General features: G+C 40.3%; 1 protein-coding gene across 1 annotated transcript in view; it reads right to left on the bottom strand.

Moving 5' to 3' along the window:
• LOC145287995 (uncharacterized) overlaps window positions 1-12,865 on the bottom strand; it is a 77,828-nt gene extending 64,963 nt beyond the window's left edge. Inside the window, exon 1 of the mRNA XM_080135991.1 lies at window positions 12,847-12,865. The gene's annotated coding sequence lies outside the window, so the exon portion shown is untranslated. The remainder of the gene's footprint in view (window positions 1-12,846) is intronic.

The raw sequence follows: 12,865 nt of genomic DNA, 5'->3' as shown, positions 1-12,865 counted from the left end.
CACATGTAAATCCTATTTTGCTTGGATGAAACGTCCTTTATTTTTTTGAAGGGTCACTGTGAAGATACACAATGTCTCCAACATCCACTTCCATAGATGACTTTTGTGATCAGTTGGAAGTCTTAGAGTCCTCATTGTAAACATAGTTGGCTTTGCACCTGCAATGCTGTTCTTCTATAAAATCTATATCATTGAATTAATGTATTCATTGGTAATTTGATCCCAATAATACAAGATCTTTCTGGAACACAATCTGAGTGATCCAACACTACTGTTCAATGCAGAACATGCTATAGAGAGTGAGACTGTAGAGATATGCAAACCAGCTGGGTTCAACTTGAGGAACTTTTACTGGACATCTTGGATGGCTTTTCAGCAACAGGGGTATTGTTGGAGTCTTTAGGATTACCTGTATCTATTGAAATAGCAGAAACCCATTGTTTTTGAGTGACTGTAAGCTGAGGGGAAAGTCTGTCCTAACGACTGCAGGTGAATTATTGATGGGTCTGATAGGCAAGCAGGTTTTTAGAGTGACCTCCCACAACATGTCTCTTTGCTCATCTGTTATAAGGAGTATATGATCTGACATAATCTTGTAAGACAAAAATCAGTTGTTCCTCTTGATGATGTCAGCAGTGAACCTAAACCCAAGTGTAAATGGGGGATGGGGTCTTCAGAGAACTGAGGACCAGCTATGAGTGGGGAACTGCTCAAGGAAGCACATTGGTGACATAAGGATACAATTCTGTTCATGGTTTTAGTCAGATCCAAGGCATAAAAATACCGGCTCACTACCTGCAACTGGTGTTTGGTAAAGTGTCCCAGCTAAATATGCAGTGCTATCAGTAAGGCATGCAGGACATGTCGTGGGACAATAATTGCATACTGTTGTGGGAGAAGATCCTTCCAGCAAACTACAAGACTGTCCTAGACTAATGTTGCAGTCTGAAGATATCTCTTTACATTCTTAATGCAGTTAAGCCACTTTGAAGGGTAAGTCCCCTGCATCGGGTGGATGCATGTCCATCTAAGGTCTAAGCACTCATTTTGGATTTCTTTCTATTGATGACATAAGTTGGTATAAGGGAGGTTTGAGGATCCTCTGATTATCTGTACAAGTGAAGTCCTAAATATGTCGGCCTCCTCCTGCACATCTAAGGGGCAGACTTAATATATTAGATGTCTGAACTCAGGAGTTTTATGGCTGGCAAAATCAGCAGGTAAGTTCGCTTTACTAGCATGATGTTGGACAGAAGTCTGTAAATGGCAGACAGTTGACAATAATGATGTCAATCTGGGCTGGTTGAGAACTGACCTTGGCAGAACTTTTCATAGGCCTGAACACAGGGCTTGCTATCAGTGAGATGATGTTCTGACTGAATCAAGTATAGGTCAAAATGCTTGACTGCCGCAGCAATAGACAATGCCTCAACTTCATATGGTAATCAGATGGGTTAATGATTATGTAGTCTTGCAGAAAAATGACCACAGAGCAGTAGCTTCCTTCCTCTGTCTGCATACATCAGGGTGCCAATGCAATGTTGCTTAGCAGAACTGTCAGTCTTGATCCACAACGGCAGTACAGAGTAAGTGAATGGTTTTTGCCAATGTCAGGTGCTTCTGAGCAGCAACACAGGCTTCTTTTAAGTCTTCTTTTCAGTTTACTGCATCCTGAGACTCTTTTCCTGCAGAATCTTTATCTCAAAACTAAGGAAGTGAAAACAGTTTGGAATGATATGGCTTAAAACATTGTAAAGCTATAATGAATGACTGTAGATCCTTCACAGTTTAGGGAGATTGACAGGAACTAAATGTAGCGATATGGTGGGCCCATCTGACAAAGATCCCTCAGATCATATCCATCCAAGGACAGTTGTTTGTTTAGGACTTATTATGGTTTTGCTGCCAGATAATTTTAAATTGACCAGAGATATAGAGTTGCAAGGATTCTATACCAAACTGAGGACTGGTCATCAATGCTGTTCCTGCCACAGTAAAGATCATCAGCAAGTTTTGCCATATATCCCTCTACCAGTAGGTCACCAAGTATTTAACGCATCAGTCTCTCCAGAGCAGTTTCAGATCCTGATATTCCCATTGCGTACCTTATGTAGACACGTATGTCTCTGAAAGGAGTCACAACAGCACAATATTTCATGGATTCCTTTGCTAAAGGAATTTGAAAGCAGACGTTAGTAAGGTCGGTTTTGATAATTCATCACCACTGGCCTATTTTCCCCAGATTGAAGTTGACATTCGACATGGTAGATGGCTGAGGCTTCACATATTGACCAATGCTAGAAAATGCAGTAACCAGGTGATACCCATCATTAAACTTGTTAACTAGGAAGGAAAGCTTCTCATACTCCACTGCTACTCTGATATCTCCGGGATAGAAAAATACACCAATGTATTCTAAGTCCTCAAACTTAAGTGTAGTTCTTGGAGTTTTTTTTTCATTATATAGGGAAAATCTGTCTCTGTGCTGGGGTAGTTTTGTAGGACCCATGTTAATGGAGGCTTTGAAGTGATTAAATGAGCCACTATACTCATGTAGATACTCTCTGAACATGCCAAAGAACTCGGAATTGAGCTGTTGAAATTTAAATTTAAACTTTTCTGACCACACAGGAGATGATGTTGTCTTGGTATTTTTTTAAGATTAAATAGGTGCTAGAAGGTACTGTTATTGGTGGGAATGTGGATATAGCTTGACAGATGTGCTGTGATCTTTGTATTTGTTTTGGTTCACTAGTGGTGTTAGCAAGCCACACTCTGTTTCCTATCCACTTTGTGAGTATAGATAGTGGCCAAGGTTTATCTGATACTATGCGGCCTGAATCCTGAGACTTAATGGCAAATTCATCATCCTTATTGTCAAGCATAGAGAGCTTCAAGTACTCACAAGGCCAAACTGTGGTTTGTTGGAGTAGTGCATGCAAAACATGAGCACGTCTGACCTGTCTCGTGTCAGGTGGTGATGTAGTTGAACCATAACTGAACTCTGTGTCACCAATACATTTTTCAGACTTGGCAAGTCTCACTAACAGGCCATTCCTGACATGAATAGGACACAACCAAGTATCTCGGTATCAAGATCTTTAGTAACTCAAAATAACAAATTGTGTACCCTCTCTCCAATATTGAGTGGGAGAATCCGTCTGCTTGTTTAGCAAACTGGAAAGTTTTCATGATGTTAGCACCCAGGCACTTAGCTGTTGATGTCAAATCATATTCCCTGTGACACCACTGTCCAGAACAATCCATGCCAGATGATGATACGAGAACTTGTAGATGTAGGGGGATTGTTCAGTTTTCACTCGCTGTGAGGTTGTCATATATTCATTCTCTATCTGTGAATCATTTAAGGTTGTGGTACAAGTCATCATCATCATCATCATCATCGTGCATTTCGTCAATCTTGACGATGACTAGTTGGGGCCTCAGTACTTTATCCTTCATTGTTAGCGTAGTCTCACTCCATCACCACAGGACTTTCCACCTTGGCTCCAAACTTGTTTACGCAGCTTAGGTGCACTATCTGTTGCGCATCAGATAGACACCCTCTGAACCTCGAATGCTCATGTCCCACTGGAGCAAACCCGCGACGACTGGCAACAGAGGAGGCCACAGTTTCTGGCCGAAAGTAATCTCAGTGAGGTAAACAGTCACTCTATTGTGTCCGCTACTATGCTGGGACAACTAAGCTCCTCATCGTTGAGGATGGGAAGGATCTGGCAAGCTTTTGTCATATATGGACGGTCTGATTCAGGAAGGAAGGTGGATTCATTTAAGAAATGGTTTGTGTTAGATTTCTTAGCCTGACTACAGAGTGAGCAAGTCTTCCTCTGTTGAAGTTTCTTAGGATGACGAAGTGGAGTAGTAAATGACTGACTCACAAACGCCTCATTTTCTAACTCCTCAAGTAAAGAATCCAATCCCAGGAAGATCTCAGGCTTGATTGATGCCAATATGCATGACCTCAACTCTGTCCCATAATGTTGCTTGACTAATTCAAAGTAGGGCTGGGTGAAATAGGCACAACCATGTGAGGACTAATAAATTCTCTAATTTAGGGGTGACTTCTTCGTCTTCTGTGGGAACACTGTTCTGATGTCTTATATTCGTGTCAGTGTTTAGTAAGAAGTCATCGATGAAGACTGCACATCTCTGAAATAACCCTTTTGAGTGGTTGTCCGGTTCAAACCTTATGGAATTAAGTCCCAGGAATAAGAGCCGCTAGTCTAGAAGCCATAATGCTGTCTTATGGTCGGCCAAACATCTTAACAGTGTTGAGGTCTTAACAATGGCACTAATGACATGTTGGGACAGTAATTTGCCACCTGTCCCAACATCGTCTCCACATTATTATTTTTTGGACAATAAAGAGTCTGTTGACATCAGGTACCTCTATACCATAATTTGTAAACCCCCTGTGTGGGTGTGCACATGACTTCTTCTCCCCATTCGTCTCAAGAAATGGGACAGAGGTTGCTGTCGAGAGACAAGCAATATACAAGGTTATTCCTCCATGCTCAAGGAAGTGATAGTTTTATTTCCCAAGGACCACTGCATAGGAACGTGTACAAACATACTGAGATATACTTGCATAACTGGTATATATGGATAAGAGACGCATTGATAGTACATTCCCCTCACTATAATACTTCCAGGTGGTAGCCCAATTAGTTGGTAAGTAATATACTTCTTATTCAAATATATATATTGTTTTTGGTTAATATTTTCCAAACATGAAGCAACCAATGAATTTTTAACGCGGTTCATACAAAAGTGCTCATTACCAAAGTAGAGCAATATATACTTTTTATTTGTTTTATATAAGCATTAATATGTCACTGCACATTCATGACCGTGTTTTGGTCAGCTAGTTAGAAGTAACTAGAGACTACAAGGCAATATTGCTTAAATTAAAGTAGAGTCTTTAATGAAAATAATAATTCTCAGGAATATGTAGCGACATATAAATGTTTATGTAAAGCAGATAAAAAAAAAATTAAAAATATATATATATATATATATATAAAGTAAAAGTATTTATAAAAAACCCTATTTTTGGTAGTAATTTATAATTTTTCTACTTAAAAAAATACCGTTTTAAATTAGTTGAACCATTAAAAGTCACTAATTAAATTAAAATTCAGATAAAATATGTGTCTATTTATACATATATTTTATAAATATAAAAAGAATTATTTGTGGAGGAGCTAGTCCAGGGATTTATCAAGAATGTAAAAATTTCAAACTGAAAACAATTTTTTTTTTTAATTATTTTTTGTAGAAATACCTACAATATTTCGGGGAATGAGTAAGTGAAGAAAAATGATGATCCTTTCTTAAAACTCATCTCGATTTAATTGAATTATTAATTATTATTAAAAAGTCTCCAGTATTTCCTTCCAAGACTGAAAATAATCTGAGTGGCATTCACATATCTTTTCATGATATTGCCACACTCATCAAGAATCTTGATTTCAGCAAGGCAACTGGTTCTGACAATATTCCAGTTATAGTACTCAAAAAGTTACAACCGGACCTAGCACCCATTCTTGCAAAGCTGTTCAATCGATGCATAAAGGAGATTGTAGCAGAAACAAATAGAACTCTTTTCTTGTGCGTCAGTGCCTCCCCTGACTGTGCAATATGGCACATACAGACCAATCAGAGGCATAGCACAGGAACCTTCCTTACCCACTAAGGAACTCTAACTGCTTCCGTTCCAGACGAGAAAAACTCCTCCTTTTTCCAGCCAGACGCCAAAGAGAGCGGACCTGTTTCCTCACTCTCCCTCTCTGCCTACACCGGTATCAACGATTCCCACTTGGGAATAACTACCGGGCAAAGGCAGACAAGTTTTATCTGAGTTATATCTTTTGGCCATCTTACCCTGACTTACTTCAATAAACCTTTTCCTTGTTAAGTTTTACGAAGTTGTTTGTTGGTTTATTCAGTAGTTTGTGTCAAATTATTTACTTTATTAGGGAGTACCCAAAAAGCACTAACTCAGCTCCCTAAAAGATATGTTTTCCAACATTATGGAAACCCTCATTAGTTTGCCCAATATTTAAAAATAGTGGAGATTGGTTTTCTGCACTGACGAATTAGTCTTCTGTATGTCATGAATAAGTTGCTTGAATCTGTATTAAATAGAGAAATTGTCAACCACCTCAGAAAAAACAACTTGGTTTCTGTCTGGCAAGATCTACAGCTGATGTACTGACTGTAATTTTACATAAGATCAGTGAATCTATCGACAGGGGTTTTCTCTCAAAAATAATAGCTCTTGACATATCCAAGGCATTTGATAAGGTTTGGCATAAAGGTCTACTTCACAAGATTTCCAGCTATGGAATATCTAGAAACCATTGCTTTCTCTCAGACAGGTTTATACAAGTAGTGGTTGATGAGCAAAAATCTGAAGCTCAAATTATCAATGCTGATGTGCCTCAGGGATCTATCCTGGGATCAACTTTCTTGCTTATCTTTGTCAATAATCTCCCAAATCACCTTTTAAGTTCATTCGTCGACATATACACAGATGACACTACAATCTATGCCAACACTTCAAAGACCAACAATAAGAAAGATCTGAGATTCTCTCTCCTCAGATCATGAGCATGCGATGCAATGGAGTAAAAAGTGGTTCATTTTAACGCATCTAAAACCAAGCTTTTATTTTTTCACCATAAACGTTTGTTTTCCATTTGACCTAAATTGATACGAATGGTTCTTGTCTAAAAGAGGATCCTTGTTTTGACAAACTTCAGGGTCTGACTGTTACTCCTGATCTGAAATAGAAGACTTTCATCAAATCTGTTGCCAAGGTCACAAGAAAAATGGTTGTTTCATTTTACCACTCCAGAAAGTATCTAATTCCTGATGCAATCCTCTCCCTGTATAAGAACCAGATACATCCTAAAATGGACTATGGTTGCCATATTTAGGCTCAAAACACCCTATTCTGCCTTGATAAAGTTCAAAACCGGCTTTGAAATCATGCAGGTATTACCCTTTTTTCTTCCCTGCAACCTCTTTCCCACAGAAGAGACATTATAAATCTGTCTCTGTTCTATCATTATTTTCATGGCAAGTGTTCATCTGAGCTTCAATCTTTGTCAAACTTTCATAAAAAAGCACTCGTCTAGCTACAACAACCATCAAGTTTCTCCTACTCTCTATCGGTACCTAAATCTAAATGCAAATTCTACGAACAAAGTTTCTTTCCTAAAACTGCCTGCGCGTGGAACTCTTTTCTGCTGGCCTGCTTTCCAGTTCACTACAATATGGTCATCTTGAAGTAAACAAGTTCTTGCTGAGCCCCCCTCCCTGAATAATCCATTTCTACCCAATTTCCACCACTAACTTCGAGCCTTGATAAGTGATGACACCCATGCAAAAAAAAGAAAGAAGTTTTTTATTAATATAACTGTAGGTACATGCAAAATGAATGCTGATGCTCAAAATGTATAAATATTTTGACCCCCCTCCCTTAACTTAAAAATTCACCAAAAATCAGCAAATTAACAAATTTTAATGAAATTTTCAGTATTTATCACATAATGATCATGGAATATAATGAATAGGGCTAGGACAACAGCATATTCTCTTTATTGTTTTGACTCTCGAGTGTGTATCCATTGATATCTTATATGCTTTTATACAGAGTGATGTGGTTCTTGGTTGATTAACTGTGTCAGATATATACTCACGAGTCAAAACAATAGAAATAATATTCTGTTATCATAACCCTAATAATGAACACATTATTTTATTAGAATTTTAGTGGAAATTATTATGTTTAAACAAAAAACACCTTTACTAAAGTTATGGTTTTAAGTAGTAAAAAAAAAAAAAAAAAAATGAATGTATTTATTTTGCCTTTTTATGAAAATTAAGCATCATAAATTGTAACAATAAAAAAAAAGAAAAATTAATTTTTTCAGAAACATTAATACAGATTTTAGGGGCCTTTTTCACCCCTAAAGTCCATATTAATAAATTTGATATAACTCTAAGAAAAATTAATTTTTCAAACTACCGATATTATCATTGAATTAAGCATTGTTTGTTTAATATTTTCACATAAAAAAAAATTATAATTTAAAAAAATATTTCTACTTTTTATTTTAGATTACATGTTTCGCGTAATTCTAATATTTTCCTTGCTTGAATGAACATGTAACTTTCGGTGTATGATAATTTTTATATAATCTTGAAAAAAGAAATTTTTTTTAAGCAAGAACACTGAAAAATTATTGAATTAAAAAATCGTAAAAATTATACAAATGTTCACAATAGGAATGTACGGATGCACGGGTAGGGGTGGGGAGAAAAGAAGAAAACCAGCACTCCCTATCTCCCTCCAACTACCTGATGTCATCTTCAGACAGCTTTTTGACTTTCTGACATTTTGGGCTTCCATAGAACGCATTCTTAGACGACTTTGTTTTCTTTTGTTTGAATCTCTAGTTCTTGGGAGCTAATTAAGCTATCTTTTTTTTTTTTTTTTACAAAAAGGTGTGTATCTGTTTTTTTTAAATTATTTAATTCAATATCTTAGGGCTTTACTTTACTAATTATCTTTGAAATAGACCCAGGAAACTAATATTCATATTTGAAAGGATTTTTACAATGAATTTATTTAACTTCAAAATTTAGCTGAATTTGTCAGCTTTCGAATGTCGCCGTGAAAATATTTTTCATTATAACTTTTTTTTTTATGTGTACAAATATTTATTTCTTTTGAAAATTAACTTTAGGCTTCAATCTTTCAAATACAATTAAAAAGTAGTCGGACACCTACAAAACAATTATGATAAATCGTTCCCCCATATTTTTTCCGACATTATTGCCTGTACCTATATAATTGAGATATTAAATTCTTTATTCAAGCTAAAATTACAATGTAAGTTTCAACTGAACAAAAAACTTAGGCACAAGGCCAATTCAAAAGGGGAAAAATGGGGGTCATTGGTCATCCTTGTCACTCCAGAACTAAACAAAAAATTCCTCTTAGCTTCTTTCACCATAATACCGCATTCACCCTTTCATACTGGGGGATGTCCTACTTAGAACCCAATTGTTTAAAGCATTTTTTTATTTACATGTAAAAACAAAAAAGATAACAATAATGATGATACAATAATTCATTTGTGTCGAGGGCGGGGGAAGAAAAAATACAAAAGTGGTTAGTAGGACCCTCCCAACCACGTCTAGTTGATAAACCGCCTGTTCCACTTCAGTTTGTAAAGGAACCTTAGCTCCTGCAGGCCGGTCTCTAAGTGGGGATGCTCTATAGATGGGACGAAATGGAGAAAAGAAAATTTTGTGGGTGAAGGATGGGGTGTTAATGATTGATTTCTTTCTCTCCAAGATGGGTGAAATTTAGAGTGGGAGGGGGGGAAGAAAAATTGCAGATAGGAGGGAATGGGGATCTTGGGAGCTTTCTAGTTGGGAAGGGATAAAGCATTCACTTGGCTAGTTATGAGGCTGAAAATTGATTACGCTTGACGCGACTGCGCGTTCCACACCTAAGCGGGCAACACATATTCAAATTTGGCTCCTTTTCGTACACACAGACTTGCTACATGTATCCATCTTCTGTCAAATGCTGCACGATGCAGCCTTCTTCTATCACATCTGATCTTTATCCGTAGTTGGTGTTTAAAGAAAGTGATCAGATCCTGATCAGAAAAAGACAACACTCCCCCCGGCCACCTTGCAGACCCGACGTCCAAATCACCATTCTCGCCACAGCCAGGATCGTAATGTAGACCATTTGTCTTTCCCGACCTCACGTTGTCAACAATATTGGATACAGTAATTGGGCGAGGTAGCTCGGGATCGATGTGAGCTATCACCTCGCTGACATACAACCAGTATTTGCGGAATTCGCAGCAATTGAAGATAGCATGATCAGTCATTTCTACGGCCGTTATTCCGCAACAGGGACAAGCAGGCGACTCCAAAGAAACAGAACTGAATTGTATGATGTTAAGTGGAAGTGCATTTCGGCCCAAGGTCAGAGAAAACTCCAAATTGTTCAGATGACTCGAACCTGGCGCTCAACTCCACACGGAGCGGATCTCACTCTGCTGCCAACCGAAATGCGCACATAGCAGGTCTGCGGCGCCCCCCCACCCCTCACTAGATTCCTGTGAGTTCCCTACAGGTAGCAGTCACAAGGTTGCAGGACCTTGGTAGCTGTTTTAGTGTGGCTCAGCACTCTTTCAGGAAGGCTGAATCTCCCCGCGACCTGTGACGACTCTCGATAGAGGGGTCGAGAATGAGGTCAGGAAAGGCGGCAGTAATCGCGGGGTGCCACGGTTGATCTTCTTGAAGGTAATGGCTCAGGAAGACCAGCCTCTCGGCGTCTCAATGACACTTCAAGTCTGGCATTCCCAAACCTGCCTCACACGAACGTTGAATGCAGACCTTTGTTCGACAAGAGCTTTTAGGTGTTGTACAGGCAGGGGAAGTATGGCCAGTCGGTAAAGGATGAGAGGGAAGACATACCCTTTAAGGAAAGTTTCCTAGGAAGCCATGAGTTGACCGCAGCCTTCACCTTTGACCATACCTCTGACCAATTCTTATCAAGCTGGAGACCCGGTCTGAACCATACGCCGAGGATCCAAACTGGGCCATCCGTCCAGCTGAAGGGCGCCATGAGGTTTGCATTGCCACTCCAGGCGCACAACCACAGTCCGACTGACTTATTGTGGTTTATCTTGGTCCCTGTGATTCTTTCGTACTGTGCAAGCACCTCCGACACGATCTCGATGTCTCTGAAGCTAGACCCTTGACATCATCGGCGAATGTGGATACCTTAGCAGAAGAGCTGCCAGGCAGAGCCATTCCACACAGGGCTGAATTTGCCTCCTCACGTCTCAGCTTGCAGAGCAGAGGCTCCAAGGCCAGGATGTAAAGCAGGGGACAACCCTGACGAACCGACTAAGAGATAACAAATTTTGAGCGCTTTCCGTTGACTTGCAAGACAGCCGTGGGCTGTCGATACATGACAGAGACCCCTTGCAGAAGTCCGGTTTAAAACCAGCGGCCTCTAAGACAGATGCCAGGAAACAATGGTCGATCCTATCAAAAGCTTTGGACTGATCTAAATTGATCAGCGCGGCTTCCGTGTCATCATCTATTCCCCCCTCCTGGATCGTGCGGATCAGGTGCAAGTTGTTCTGAATCGATCTCCCTTTTACAGCGTAGTTCTGTTCTGGTTCAACCAACTCGCCGATAACAACCTACAGCCAATTTGACAGGACCTTGGTCAAAATCTTGAACTTTGTGTTAAGCAGAGTTATGGGCCTGTAGTCATCTAACTCTTCCCTTCCATACCCATCACCTTTCTTCAGCAATGTGATCACTCCTTTGGTGACTTGCCCCGGGGATACCTTGAGCAAACCAATGGTTGAACACATCCATCAGAAGAGGCATAAACATGGGCAACAGCCTCAAATACAGTTCGTATGGAAGACCAACAGCTGACCTGCTTCAGCACAGTAAAAACCTTCCACTCCTCACAACTAGCCGTTCTAGCCGCCTCAAGGTGGGGAGAGTCAGCCAAATAGTCGCTGAACTCAAAGACTGGAAGATCAGGCTGCTGCGTAAAACGCTCCTCGAAATGTTCTTGAAACTCCTTGCAGATCTCCCGAGTTGACTCCTGGATGTCTGACTTTCGCAATGTATTTGTCCAAGCCATGCCTAGAAACCTCACGACGCACGTCTGCATCAGAATTGACTGCTTCGTTGTCTATCTTTCTAAGCCTAGCTCTAACTACTTGGCCTTTGTAACGCTCGCTAGTCTCACGTAGAAGTCCTGCTTAGCTAGTTCCTGACTAACCCTATCACCCTCTCCCATAGCCCGGGCTAGTTTCTGCTCTAGTTGCTTCTTCGTCTTGGCCTTATCTAGTGCAAGGCACTGGACATACTTGACAGAGAAGCTTCTCATCTTGGCTTTGAGACCTAATCACATCTTACTCCTGGTAACCCCCTCACTAGTTCCTTTTTAATTAATTCTCTTAGCTGATCTCGGAAGTCTTGTATCTTCAGAAGGGAGGTGTTTAACTTCCAGTACCCTGCTAACTTAGGCCTATTTCTTAGCTTCAGTCGGGCCATAACTAGTTTATGGTCCGTCTGGCCTAGCCAAGTGAATATGGGGCAGAATAGGAATTTTACTTTACTTCCCCTAACTAACATCCTGTCCAAATAGATGTTTGGATAGGAGGAAATGCTATTGGTCCACGTTCACATCTCCCACCCCGGATGCTCGACCCAAAACCTGTCAACCAGACTGCATCTAGCCATCAGATCAGCCAGGCTGGACTCTCACCTCTCCGACCCTCTAGCTTCGCCTCCTACCTTGCCTATCTTGGGGTCTAAGATAGCATTCCAATCCCCCATTAGCACTACCCGCTTCCGACAATCTACAAACACGTCGAGCTGACTGAAGAATGAGACCCTCTCACGAGCGGTGCTGGGCGCATGAACCGCAATCACCCGAAACACAGAATCTTTTACAGCAACATCGGTCACGACCAGCCTGCCCTCTGCATCCCTATGAACAACGTCGACTGTCGCCGACAGGGTACATTTAACCAGCAAAGAGACTCCCTTCCCCCACAGACTGCCATATGCTGAGAAAACCTCAAAATCTCAGGTCAGCACCTGACAGTCGACAGAAGAAATGAAATGCGTCTCCTGAATCACAGCCACATCCACTTCCAAGGACAAGAGGTCGTGCCAGAGGCGAGCCGCTCAGCCCGATGATCTCAAGCCCCTCGCATTCAGACTAGCCAAATTTAAAGCCATGGTACCTACCTTAAGGTGTGTTACACTC

Source organism: Euprymna scolopes, chromosome 11 (genome assembly GCF_053919585.1).
Source record: "Euprymna scolopes isolate OS-2025 chromosome 11, ASM5391958v1, whole genome shotgun sequence".
Lineage (NCBI taxonomy): Eukaryota > Metazoa > Mollusca > Cephalopoda > Sepiida > Sepiolidae > Euprymna > Euprymna scolopes.
This window is presented reverse-complemented; position numbering and strand designations above follow the sequence as displayed.